Source organism: Lepisma saccharinum, chromosome 12, assembly GCF_977018435.1.
Source record: "Lepisma saccharinum chromosome 12, izLepSacc3.1, whole genome shotgun sequence".
Classification (NCBI taxonomy): Eukaryota; Metazoa; Arthropoda; class Insecta; order Zygentoma; family Lepismatidae; genus Lepisma; species Lepisma saccharinum.
This window is the reverse complement of record NC_139240.1, coordinates 66894889-66907448: the sequence shown is the minus strand read 5'-3', so window position 1 is coordinate 66907448 and position 12560 is coordinate 66894889. Positions and strand designations below refer to the sequence as shown.

General features: G+C 38.2%; 1 protein-coding gene across 3 annotated transcripts in view; it reads left to right on the top strand.

Annotated features, from left to right (window-relative positions):
* Nucleotides 1-8596: 8596 nt before the first annotated feature.
* The window catches only part of aPKC (protein kinase C iota type), a 705832-nt gene continuing 701868 nt past the window's right edge, over nt 8597-12560 (top strand). For all 3 annotated transcript variants that reach the window (XM_083132551.1, XM_083132548.1, XM_083132549.1), the window contains exon 1: nt 8597-8707. The gene's annotated coding sequence lies outside the window, so the exon portion shown is untranslated. The remainder of the gene's footprint in view (nt 8708-12560) is intronic.

Genomic DNA, 12560 nt, shown 5'->3' with positions numbered 1-12560 from the left:
ACAATCTTTCATGGTTCATGGAAAAAGGCTTAATGTTGAAATGTTGACCGATTTTAATCAAAATTGTGTAAAAATTGTACTTAGGGTCTTGAATGGCTCTCGGTGGCATAATTACATGTTATACAGGGCTATTCTAAATGATCTTCCCGATTTCAAAGTTTAATATCGCACGTTTATTTAGTCACAATGACATGCAAATTATTTGAAATGAAAGAAAAACTCAAAAAGTTTTAGCGTCTGTCAAAGCTGATGTTTAGTTACGCATTCTGCCGCTAGGGCGACAGTAAATCAAGATGGCTGGAAACGAAGACAGGAGAGCATTTTGTGTCCTGGAATTTCATGTACAACAGTCGGTTATTTGTGTCCAACGAAGTTTTAGGACGAGTTCGGGTTAGATCCACCCAGCAGTCACTCAATTCGGAAGTGGTATAGACAATTTAAAGAAAGTGGGTGTATCTGCAAGAGGAAATCAACAGGCCGGCCAGGAGTTAGTGATGAAACAGTTGATCGGGTGCGTGCGACTTTCATCAAAAGTCCCAAAAAATCATCGGTTCGTGCAAGCAGAGAATTGAACATTGCCCCCACATTGGCACCGGGATGTCAGGAGGGAACTCAACAGAAGGTTACCAAATCAATGGATAGGACGAGCTAGTCGTCAGGATCAGGTTCTGCTTCCTTGGCCCCCCCGTTCGCCAGATATCACCCCGTGTAATTTGTTTTTATGGGGTTATGTTACAAACCAAGTGTATGATCCTCCCCTACCTAACAACTTACCTGAACTTCGAGTACGCATCCAAGAAACAGTTGTGTCCATTGACTCTGAGATGTTGGGAAGAGTGTGGCAAGAATTTGACTGTCTGCTTGATGTGTGCCGAATTACAAAAGGCACTCTTATTGAGCACCTTTGACGTGGAACATAACACGTATGTATGTAAAAAAAACTTTTTGAGTTTTTCTTTCATTTAAAATAATTTGCATGTCATTGTGACTAAATAAACGTGAAAGATTAAACTTTGAAATCGGGAAGATCATTTAGAATAGCCCTGTATAATAATAATTTATTTTAGTAGGTATACCTCTTGTGCTTCAAATGATACTTCACAGATATGCCAAAAGATGTCAAAGTTTTTAAAAAACTGGAGTGCGGAAACACGAAACTACACCTCTATCAGCCTAATATATACTCTGTCCTGCCTATCTCTGGAGCAGGCTGTGCATAACGGCAGAGAAGGGGCTGAAATAGAGTGGCCAGAGTGAAGCAGTACATGCTGCTGCGAACACTGGTAGCTGCAGTCGCCCCCTCCTCGACATGCAATTGCATTCTCTCTCACGTGTTCATTGTTGGAACCGTCTTGTGTCACTACTTACGCAGACACTTGTTTTCGTTTGCTTGCTCAGAGATATTTGAGACAGAGTATAGCAGTTCTGTGCTGGGAAATTATAAGTTTGTCATAAACATTATTATTTTATCAGTGGACGTCCTCTCAATTATAATAATTATAGCCCACAGTTTTCGACCAATGATTAGTCAAAAAACATATTGCCACAGGTAGCACATGGCCAACGCGTTACTGGGTGAGAAAAATGCCTGAAATGTCATACCGCCAAGAACATGCATAGGCCTAGGACAGTACATGTGTTTACATTTATTTTGTGTATGTGGTAACAGATGTGTTTATCTAATTTTTCATGGTTCCCGGGAAACTTGTCGTTAATCAAGAGGAATGCTATTCGTTGTAGAGATAGTTGACTGTGTGCATACAAGTACCTCAACAAACTTTTATTTACAAATGTCATCTTTTGAAAGTAGTAATTTTAAACTAAACTATCAGTAGAGGCACATATTTTTGGTAAATAAAAAAGCAAAATTTCGGTACAAAAACAGAGTCGATTTCGGGTTCAAAAGCGGTAAATAAAATGAAATTTCGCTGTTATAGCGGTGAAAAAGTGGCACTTAAAATGACATTTTGGTTTTAAAAATGTGAATATAATCCGAAATTTGATTTAAAAACTGCACTTACTACACAAAATAAACATATCCCTTCTAATAGCACATTAAATCATTACCAGAATATTAAGTTTATTTCTGTATAAAGGAGTCCATTTTTGCTTCTCAAATGTTTCCAGCAAAATTAATCAATTTTCTGTGAATTGCATAACTCGCAGGATATTTCTGACTTCAGAAAGTGTCACGTCGGTATATAAACGGTAAATTTCGTGTTTAAGAGTCAATTTCGCATTTTGCAGTTCATTTCGCATCATTTCGTGACAAAACAGGGTAGTAAAATGCACCTCACACCTTTCAGAAACATGAAAAATTAGCCTTACAATGTGATATTTCACATTTCGTGTTTTCGTCAAAAACGAAATATGCATGCCTCTATCAGTTATACCTTGTGCTTTAGTTTTCCATTGTAGTATCACTGCCCTTCATAAATACAGAAATACATTAATTAAATATAAAATTGCATGCACATACACTTACATGAATTTTACAAAAGTCATGGAACCTTTTTTGACAGTATTTTGAAAGAAGAAAATATGATCTTTCACCATTGTTTTAAATTGGTGCTGAAGATTATATGGATTCCAGTATTCTTCACTTTATGTGGATGAATGAACAATCTTACCTTCATTGCTTTTCCTGACAATACTATGGAAGATTTGCGAGATATAAACAAAAGCAATGTCAAGGAAGCCAGATAAGGGGGGGGGGGGGGGTTGGTTTGCCCAGGTTTTTGTGAATGACAACACTGTTGAAGATGAGAGCCGTGACCTTTGTTTTTTTTTTAAAAAAACTGTACTGACAATAAGTTACCCAACATTTGCTTGCTGTGTTTTTAATTAAAAGGATGACATAGCGAGCAAAAAAATTTACGATAAGTGTTGTTATTTGCATAAAATTTGAAGTTGTAGGCAGTAATTGCCCTCTGCAGGTACACTTGGCCGTCAATGTGTGCCCCCACTAGAAGTCATTTCAGTCCAAGGTTGGGGTGGGGGTGATGCTCCCTCCTTGGTTGCACCACTGGTTGCTGGTTCCCATGCCACCTGAAATTTTCCGTCTGGCACCTTAACTTTCAAATTCAGTTAAAAAAAAATTATATACAGTATTGGGTTTTGAGTTTGCTTCTGGAAATTGCCATGACTTTTTTTTTTTAATAAGTACAGTATGTGCGTTGTAATGTTTGTGTTTTCTGTATCATTGAATCAGAATAATAAGCATGCTGTTATAAATTTTTGCACTGTTGCTAGTGGAGTTTTAAAATCTAGAGCGATATGATAAGAGTTGGCCATATGTTATAATGTATTGCATAGTTATTCATGCTGTTGAATAACAGATTCTGATCACATCACCCCCACTCATGACCAGATCAAGAAAGTGTGGGGCGTTACCCCCACACCCCCTATACGCCTTCATGGCGTGGTGTTAAGCACAGGGGAACACTTTACTTTACTTCATGCTGTTACAAGTTGAGCCGTCCTTAGGAAGGCCACTGCAGCTCAAGAATTTATTATTTTTAATCCAATCTTAGATCAATTAGGTCACACTTCAAAATGTATAGCTTTATCTTAGTTGCATTTATGGCTTTCATTTCCCATATTAGAAAAAAAAAAGTTGTGCGTGGAATGTTTTTAGTTTTGTCTACCCCTGTTACATGGGATAATATGTTTGAGAGAAAATGTTCCACAATTAGCATGCTGATCATAATTTAAATAGCGGGAAAATAATTTATCTGCGTGTTGGGAGAAAAACCTAATTCAAAAGCATTATTATTTAACTTGGAAATACAATACTATTTGTTCAATTACTGTATTGGCTTCCTTTTAAGGATGTTTATGTAGATCGTTGGCTTGAATACAGCAGAGGTCATACCATGGGCATTAACTTGGGACTTTGGGGGGAGGGAGGGGGCCAGTCAGAAAACTTTTTCATCCCATAAAAATAGTATCCAGGATTATTTGCTAAATAACTGTTATATTTGCGAAATCATAAATATTATTATTTATTACTTAGCTCCTCAGATATTAGCATGTTAACAAAAGTATCATGTACTTGTAAATTTTAATAAACCTGAAAATTTTGGGGGGCAAATGCCCCCTTGCCCCTGGCAAGTTATGCCTACGGGGTCATACAGTTCACCACCAACCTCACTCATAGGCGTAGCTAGAACTTTATATTTGGGTGTGCACAAAGAAAAAAAATGAGGTCTTGTACCTTTTTAATAGCATATTTTGCAACACAATCATTTGGCTCTTTAACTGCACTGATGTTTGTAAAGGAATATAAATTTACTAAATGACAATGTTGAAAATTTCTGAATACATGTAGTAGAAAAATCAAATTGCATAGAAATTACACACACACAAAATGTTCATAAATGTTACAATCAAATACATCAAAATTCACGCCAAAAGGTACAATGTTCTTAAACTCATCAATAACTTCATTTACATCAATAGACTAAGCTTTTTCCTGATCCACAAATAGCAAGAGCAGGGCTTCCAATCTATCCTGCTTCTGAGTTGCTCTTAATTTAGTTTTAACTTGGGTAAGCTTGGAGAAAGCTCTCTCACACGTGCAGCTTGTGACAGGTATAGAAGAAAAGTGCTGTAGTACAGAGTAGAATGCAGTAAATATCTTCTTTCTCCAATGACATAAAAAAATCGAAAATCTATAGACACTCGTTTCATCAGCGATAATGCACAGGTTTGTGCCAAGTAATGTCATTTTCAACTTCATATAAACTGCCGCTTATTTTCTCTCTTATTGAAATATCTGTCTTTAATTCTCTTTGATAAAGCAGCCCATTAGGGTGTGCCTAGGCACACCCCGTAGCTACGCCTATGACCTCACTCCTCTTTTTAATACAGACTTTGATTCATCACGGGCATAACTAGGGTGGTGCCCCGGGCCCTACAAGGGAAGACTATAATGGATTTTAACCCTAGAAAACTAACATGTCATCTGGCACACTATGCATGTGGGGCCGTTTTCTTGTTTCACTCCCTTCCATCAAAATGTTCCGTTCCCCATCCTGTCTACCTTCATTTGGAACAGAGTGCGACAGCAAAATATCACATTTAGCACAGGACACGTTAGCTTTCTCGGGTTTGGCTTTTTTGTTAGGCTGATTGGCTGCAGGCAGATTATAGTGATGCGTGAGTAGGGTTACCAAACGTCCGGATTTTCCCAGACATGTCCTACATTTTAGCCTTATGTCCGGCATCCGGGAAAAATTTGAAAAATATCATAAATGTCCTACATTTTGAGCATCATATAATATTAATTAGGAAAATACGTAACAGAAAAAAGTCATGCAAATTACCCTACAAGTCTATGGATTGCGCTTCCTAACTCAATAGTGAAATTTATTTTGATTCAGTCATTGCACAAAAATAATAAAGTTTGTCCTGCTATTAAACAAATGGGAAAACGGAAGCAATTAATGAACAAAGTCTTGGGACCACTTTCTGATAACGTCACTGTTCAATGCCTGATCAGAATTTCTTGCCTTAGGGTTTATACTGATGGAACAAGGTGTTGCTCATTCTTATTCAATATAATTTTATTGTAAAGCAGGAGTATAGAAAACAAAGTTATTCAGGGTGTCTGCCAGTCAAGAAAGTCATGGAAGTCAAGAAAAAGTAAAGAAATCAACAAGTAGGTCAAGAAGTCAATAAAACTGCAACAAATTATTCTTGTGGTCAAGAATTTTTGCTATTGATTGGTTGATTTAGTTTATTTTACTTCACTTTTTTCTGTACCATTGGCTAATCACGAAGATGAGGATGAATGATTATATATAAGATTATACTGGCTGTGAGTTCAGACTCCAAAGCCTCGCTTGTCTGCCAAACACAGTTCAGGATGCATTAATACGGAATAGCAGATGTAATTCTCTTCTTAAATTCAGCTTCAGTTTTCATCTTAACTGGCCCTTTGGTAGGGATTTTGATTAAATAAATATTTATTTTCTTAATTACTAATTTCCAACTTCACCTAAGTAGGATATAGAAAAGTCCAGAAAAAGTCAAGATTTCTGGATGTATCATTTTGGTAGACACCTTGTTATTGAATTAAAAACTAGCCAAGATGAAACCATTTTAAATTACAGTAATTGCTGAATATTTGTTTGCCATTACAGGTTATAATTCAAATGTTGAGAGAGTACTTTCATTACCATCAGCACAACAGACACACGAGATAATTATTTTTTCATAAAGTCTGTACAATGTTTGGTAGTGGTCCCTATAATTTCAACGAGTTTGACTGTCCACTCTAACATCAATATATAGTTTGACAAAACCTGAAATTTTGATAAAAATTGTCTCGTCTGAGAAGTACCACTTAAATCAAGTAGTGAGAGGTGCATTGATTAGTATGATTGCAAGTTTTGAAATTTTGCATTTAAACATTCGTTGGGAAATATATTTAAAAAACTGAAAAGTGTCATTTTTTAACTACTTCCTAACGTGTTCTATAGAAATATGTATTATTTATTGAAATGTGTTGCGTCCTACATTTTGACTTAGGACATTTCCCTTACAGCGATCTGGTAACTACAGCGCCTTGAATAACGTAGTGTGGAAAACGACCCAAGAACCTGGTTCCCCAGACAGATGAGAAACATAGATGGCAGTGGGATCAATATCGGTGCTAATTTTCTTATGAAAGTAATGCGGCTTTGTTAGTTTTTGGAATATATCATGTAGATTTGTTTGTCTTGAAAGGCGGTTGTGAATTGATGGAAACAGTTATATTTGTGGAGTGATTTGCAGTCACGAAATGACATTAATTTGGAAAGAAAAGTAAAATAAAATTAATTAATAAATAGCATGCGTAACACAAGAAGAAACATCGCAAAGTGATTCCGGACGTCAGGTGTTGGATTGTGTACTAGAGTTTTATTTTTCTATGTTATTAGAATATAAATAGTATCCTGAGAGATATTTCATACCGAGGCAACAAACCACAAGTGTCCCTTGGAAGCGAGCAGTCTGTAATCAATACAGCCTTTCGAAACGTAGGGACACAAGCTCGGACTGCACAGTTTCCTCAAGGAGATTTTACACCAAAGCGACATGCGACAAACGATACGAGGATTTCACACCAAAGCGACACGGGACCTTCGGTCCAAGGCAACTTTCACACCGAAGCGACACATGTTGCTTGGAATGAGCCAATCAAGAGCAACATTTCACATCGTAGCGGCATAACGGGAAGCACAGGCCAGCGTTTGGTTGGTGAAATCCTCAAGTGATAAGTGTCTCGTGCCCCTTGTCGCTTTGGTGCACAATCTCTCTAAAGCAAGACACTCATTCCATCGTGCATGCGCGAACAACAAACCATGGCAACATGTTGCAAGCTATTGAGGAAATGGCCCAGTTTGAGCGACGCACAAGCGACACGTGTGACTTATCGTGTCGCCTATCTGTTGTTCGCACAATTAGCAGCGAACGCTTGCCAATAGACTGAAGGCACCATGTCGCTTGTCACTTAGTTGGGAACTCCCCCTGTAGTGCGTCGCTTCGGTCTGAGCACCCTTCCTTTAGTAACAAGTAGCACGCGAATACGCCATATGAACGTGTCGTTTGCTGTTTGGACCCTCATGTGCAATGAATGCTATTTTACAGTGTGGAAGTGTGTGTCACTAGAGTGACAGTGTGAAAATCCCGTGTCGCTTGTCCCGTTGGTTTGAAACTTTCCTTACACTCATGTCGATGGCACTAAGAAAGTTTTGTGGGGTTCCCCTTGTCGTTTCATGGAATCATTATCACCATCGCCGCGATTAGTTTAAAGCCGAAGAAAATAGACAGTAAATATCCAAAATACAAATGCCTCAGTGTGTGTATCTTTAAAAGAAATGATGATAATAATAATTAACCTAATTCATACACAAAAATTTAGTTGCCAAGAGCATTCCACGCGTATTTTTTCTCCCGTATAATTAACGAAAGTATGACGATAACAGGACGTGGTCGACTGTCTAGAATGTTCGTTAATATCTTCGCGACCACTGTACCAAATATCATAGCAATTATCACATTCATAGAAATGCTTCATGTAAAAGAATCAGACGTTGCAGCGAAAACTCCATTTACTTCCATTATAAGCAGACGAATACCAAGCACCGGGTTCAACACCAGCACCTCTAGCGGATCATTTTCGAGTGGAACCAGCCAGGTACGTTATTCAAGGCGCTGTACTGGTAACCCTATGCGTGAGGAAACCGGGGAAACAAGAAAAACGAGACAAATTAGTGCGCTGCTCTTAATTGTACGTTATTTAAACGGATGGGATGTTAAATACTACTCCCTTCCAGAAAATATTCCTGCCCTTACTTATCACTTTCCCTGGCGTCGTCACTGGACGACTCCACCCGCTAATTACTCCTGTGACTGATTTTTTAAATGTAGTTACATATCGAATAATTCGTCTCAGGGTCATTAATTTTAAGCATTGAGTTTTACATAAAAGTTACATGTTATCAAGGAAGGCGCTAAATGATATTACAGAACACAGATTATAACATGAAAACACTGACGAGACTTGGAGACGCCAACAGTCGTCTTGTAGTCTGTGCTGCCACCTGCTAAGGCACCAAAGTGTTGTTTTGGGTGTGCTGTGCTGACTTTCCAAAACAAACGCAAAAATAATTAGTGTTGGGTTAAATTTACGGATAATTAAATTAAAAGTACGATGCAGGTGAGTTTGATTGGGTGGTTTAGACGTGCATTAGTATAACGATGACTATTAAGTAAGTATTATTCGAGGAGAAGTATCAATCTAAGATAAAAATTTGCACATAGTTTACCAGTGAGTCAAGAACTGTTGTCACTTCCTAAGAATGCATTAGTAATTTGCCGAGATTGAAATCAAATTAACTTTTACAGAAATGAAATAGGTTTATCTCACGAAGGAACAGACAATGTGGTACGAAAATATAAAATGAACGTTGTATCATGACAATAAAATGCAAACAATTTGGCACATACTTCATGTCCGAATTTGCAATGACTGTTTGAGTGTCGAAGTCTAGAACATATTCCTGTAAAACTAGTTATCGGAAAATAACGTGTGCGCATGAAGAGAAGGTGGTAAATATGCGATAAAGCCCGGACACGTTTAACTAATTTATTTCCTTAATTTTGCCACTGGTACTTACCTTTTCTGCATTGCGGAACATTCTTTAAGGTGAACCTTTTCTGCATTGCGGAACATTCTTGAAGGTGAAGTTATGCCTTTTTCCATAAAATGGTGTCAACTTTTCATATTACGAGTGATTATTTGTCTTCCTTGTTCCGCGTGGGTAACAGACAATATGACATGCACTCGTCATGGACCATCGCGCCGTGCTTGTGTTTTGTCGTTTTGGAGTGGGTATGCAGTGTTTCAACCTTCTTAACCGAAAAATGCCTACTTTCGTGTTAATTATGTCATCACAAACCACTGACGGATAGCCCCAAAAAACATTCACGATAGCCCCAAAAACCATTTCTGTCCAGGTTAGGTTGGCTTAGGTTAGGTAAGCATAGTTAAAAAAAAAATCTTGTAAAAAAGGCACGTTTGGAAACACTGACGAGACCGTGTGACTTTCGACGCTCTCGCCATCTGCACGCACACAGTGGAAACAACGGCATAATATGGCAGGGAATGCAAGTTTCTTAAGTAAAAAGTGATTAATTCTTGTTCGGCAGCATTCAAATACGAAGTTTTTAGTTTCCCGTGAAAGAAAATACCTCCAAGAACGTCCAGAATGCTAAGGAAACTCATTTCAGTAAGTACTTTCTCCTGTAAATTTGAAGAAATTCGTCCGGGCGATATCGCATATTTACCAAGAAGGTATTAACACATGTACAATGAGGCAAACAATTCCTGTTGTTTTCTATTTCAATTTGCTATGGCGCATAGTTTGAAGAGAAAGTAGTAACATTCTGGACAGTGGTGCAGGAACGTTTTTTATTGGGGGGGGGGGTAACAGTTTCATACATCAGAGACACATTCCTTCAATTTTACACAAGAAACTACTTATGGAAATGAGTTTCTCCAAGGTTTACAACGTTCGTTGAGGTATTTTCTTTCATCGTGGAATATATTTGACCGGGAAATCGTGTATTTTTCAAGAAAAATATCTCACCGATGCAAAATTGCCATTGCTTTCATTTGCTTGCCTTACGACAACCGGATGCTGCGTACGTTTGATGACGTAAGCCCCTGTCAGTTCCCACAGACTGAATGTAGAAACCATGCTATTGCACTCCAGTTCATCTTATTTTAATTTTAAAGTCCAATAGCTACATATAAAAATATTTTTATACAATTTATGACAGATGTGCATCACATCTAATGCCTTTTAGAAGCCGGTATTTTCCCGGACATCTAGAGGGCGTTGTATTAAGAAAAATACTGAGTTGAAATGGTTTCCGATCAACTCGTAAGAGGTCTAACTTTGGAATATCATTTGACGAAGAATTTATTTGTAATAATTAAGTGTACCTAATGACTCTCTTCAAGCACTGAAAGTAATATCATTCAGTACATATACAAAACCGAAATCTTTGGTGGACAATGTGAAGAGCTGGCCAAAGTTTCTTTTTGTATGTAGTGGTATTAAATGCAGATACATCTGTGGGTTTTAGGGTGACATGTCAATTCCTCATTTATGTGAGCAGATGAACTTTAATGTAAGCAAAAGCATGTGTGCATCACAGTTAAAGATTTTTGCATGTACAAAGAAAATCCAAAGCACATTCCCACCTCGTCAGCCCCTGTGGTGGAGTGGTTGGTATAGCATGCTACAACTCCAGAGGTCCCGGGTTCGAATCCAGTCCTGGTCATGGGTGTATTTGTGAGTGTCCCATCTCACTCAAAGACCTTGTGAAACTAATCCAAAATCTACCAATATCTACATAGTGGTTCGGATCCCACTTTAAACTGAAGGTCCAGTCTCGATTAGCCTTTCTGTGCATAAAGTGGACTTAAAACAACAAATCAATCAATCTACCAATATCTACAGCTGAATGTGCAAGCGAGTTGGTTCAGTGCCATAAACGTAACATGAACTGATTAGATAAATCATTTAGATAGCCTAATGTTTAAACCTACTTTTCCTTTGCATAGGACCCGTTGAATTTCTTTCATCCAAAAGAAAAATGCAAGAAATTGGATCAAGTCTAAGCATCACATCTGCCCTTGACAAGCCAACTGGCAAATGATAGAACCTGCAGTGAATCTCATTTATCTTGTGATTTCAACTGATTTTCTTACAGTTTGAATTTAGAGTTTAAAATGGTATTGTGTCTGTGTTGCATATCAAAATTATATGTTAAGCAATTAATGTCCAATTCTAAGTATACCTAATACCGTGCGTCCATTTCGATCTGCAGCCGAGAGATCGGGAGAAGCATGGCAGGCGGCACTGACGGAGATGCCGACATTTGCGGCCTGAAATGCCCGCTTATTTTTATGGACATATGCAGACATTTATATAAATATTGCAAAACGAGCACTAACCTGTGTTATAAGAGTATGATTTTAATTTTAGTAGCTTAGTGACTGTATGTGCCGATGATTTTGACACGCCCACCTCTTGCGAAACACGGCGTAGAGGTTTGTTTGGAGAACGTTCTAACGCTGCACCAATATCATCGAGTTTTGCTTCGGTTAGAATCCGTCGTTTTTGCTTAGGTGTTTTAAAATTTAACGATCCAGTTTCTCGTAATTTAAGGACAAGATATCTAACCGGATCTCTGTGTGGAGTTGAAATGCCTGGGAATTTCTGTACAAATTACCTACACACGTCTCTACACGAGTTTGTTTTCACGTAGGTACGTGTCATACATAAAAAATCTTTGTTCTAACGTAAATCTTGCGGCTGGCATTCCAATCGTCTCACATACACACTACAATAACACAAACAAGTAACAGCAAGTAACCAAGAATAACACTCTTGCGCACAGTACGAAATTAACACGCTCTTGGTTTACATTGCTCGCCACTATATTTACAACTCTGTCTTCATCTAGTCGCGAAGGAACAAAAAACTCAAGCTCGGATATTTCGGATTGCGAGGAAGCTCACGAAAACCATTCACTTTTATCGGTTTTGTCTGCAGTTTAATCCTGATACAGTGTTGCACATTCGAAACCTCCAAACGATTCCCATCGCCACAAAATGTCTGCATATGTCTATAAAAATAAGCGGGCATTACAGGCCGCAAATGTCGGCTTCTCCGTCAGCGCCGGCCGCCACGCTTCTCCCGATCTCTCAGCTGCAGATCGAAATGGACGCACGGTACATAGGTAAAAGAAAACAAGTCTTTCCCCCCTCTGATAAAATCACAAATTGCACCCTGTTTTGTTAATTTCATTTAATTTCACCCTGGGATGATATTGCGATGAGACGAGTCAAGAACTTTCACAGCCTCATCTCATCTCGTGTGTGGTAAGGTCCTTCTCGTTCTTCTTTGTGCTTATTTTTGTTTCGGTTTCCACTCAGAAGTTATTGCCCCACGAAATGTTTAATATATGCAACATGTACATTGAGTCACCACTCAGTT